Source organism: Coffea arabica, chromosome 2e, assembly GCF_036785885.1.
Source record: "Coffea arabica cultivar ET-39 chromosome 2e, Coffea Arabica ET-39 HiFi, whole genome shotgun sequence".
In the NCBI taxonomy this organism is placed as follows: Eukaryota; Viridiplantae; Streptophyta; class Magnoliopsida; order Gentianales; family Rubiaceae; genus Coffea; species Coffea arabica.
Window position 1 is genome coordinate 69,878,543 of NC_092313.1, and position 1,882 is coordinate 69,880,424.

The 1,882-nt window shown below is 34.2% G+C and overlaps 1 non-coding gene across 1 annotated transcript; it reads right to left on the reverse strand.

Annotated features, from left to right (window-relative positions):
• Positions 1 to 1,284: 1,284 nt before the first annotated feature.
• Positions 1,285 to 1,391, reverse strand: LOC140037431 (small nucleolar RNA R71). Its single transcript, XR_011841335.1, has one exon. It is a non-coding gene; the product is annotated as a small nucleolar RNA R71 (small nucleolar RNA).
• Positions 1,392 to 1,882: the final 491 nt, after the last annotated feature.

A 1,882-nucleotide genomic window follows, 5' to 3' on the forward strand; every position in this document is an offset into this window, starting at 1 on the left:
TTTCTAATTCCTAATGCTGTGGCTACATTAAATCCTGTGAGCATTCCTGGGGTTGTCTAATCACAAGAGGGTAGTTTATGAGCGTCTCTTGACTACCATAAATTAAGGAAAGATTGGTGGTTGGGTGCGTCGCTTGATCACTATAACCAGTTTATTCGTGAGTATATGAATTGTCCCTTGTATCTGTGATCAGTTGTGTGCTTCGGTGCCAAGATTAATTCCTTGACTAGGTTGTTTTAATTAATTGTTATTTGTGTAGTTTGGTTCCTGCTATCTTAATCAACTTTAAATTTCAGTTTTTATTCCTTTTTAATTAGTTGGTACTACTGCTAAAAATCCCCCCCATTCTCCTGTGTGATTTGCCTACCTGTTCCCTGAGGAGACGACCCTACTCACCACTATACTCATTCAGTTTTGATAGTAGGTCTAATGTAAATTTTATTTTTGGTGGTTTGACACCCACCAGGGATCGACCCGATATTTGCCCAAAACTACTAATTTAACCTGTATATTTGCAGTCCAAACGGGTAAAATTCAGAATTAAACTTGTACTTATATAAAAAATCCTTCAAGTTTTTGGCGCCGTTACCGGGAACCGGCAATATTAGAACCTAACAAGTTTTATCGATTTAGATCTTTATATTAGTTTAGTTGATATTAGTGTAGTGAAAAGTCTTGTTAATATTTTGGATTGGATTTTTATTTATTTTTGTAATATAATTACTACATTGTCTCTATTTTTCAATTTTGTAGTGTATGCATCGAGTTTTACGTATAGTAGTACTTTTTGATTCGAAAATTGAAAGGACACTAAGAAGACAAAGAAGGCATACACCACAGGAAGAAGGAGTGCAACATATAGAGGGAATCACTATAGAGCTATCCTTTGAAGAAAAGATGGCGGAAAACGAAGCAAATAGGCGAGCTCTTAGAGATTTTGCTCTATCGGGGACATAAGGATCCCAAACAAGTATAGCACGGCCGATGATAAATACTAACAATTTTGAAATTAAATCATCATTAATTCAAATGGTTCAACAATCTCAATTTGGAGGTAATGCCGTAGAGGATCCAAATGCACACTTAGTCACATTTTTGGAGATATGTGATACAATTAAAATGAATGGAGTTAGTAACGATGCTATAAGGCTAAGGTTGTTCCCATTTTCATTGAGAGATAATGCTAAAATTTGGCTATACTCTTATGCCCCCAACACTTTCATCACATGAGATGATTTATTATGAGTATTTTTGAATAAGTACTTTCCACCGGACAAGACGGCTAAACTTAGAATGGATATCACTAGTTTTATCCAACAAGAGGGTGAATCATTATATGAGACATGGGAAAGATTTATAGATTTGTTTCGAAAATGTTCACATCATGGACTTCCCGATTGGCTAATCGCACAAACTTTCTATAATGGTTTATCTTTTTCTACTAAAATGACTATTGATGCAGTCGCAGGTGGAGCTTTAATGGGTAAATCACCCCAAGAAATCCGAAATTTGATAGAAGAAATGGCTGCAAACAATTAACAATGGGCCAATGAGAGAGGTAATCCGAGGCGCCACGCAGGTATGATTGAAATGGATAGGGGTGTGCATCGAATTCGAATTCGGTAATTCGGAAGTTTGAATTTGGAATTTTTCGAAATTTTGGTACCTGATAATTCGACCGAATTCGATTTCGAATTCACCAATTCCGAATTCGAATTCATACCGAATTCAATTCGGAATTCGGTAAATTCCGATTTCACCGATTTCACCGAATTCGGAAAAATTTATATATTATTATATAATATAGAATTTATAATATTATAAAATTTTATATTATATTATATTATATTATATAAATTTTATAAATTTTATATAATATTAT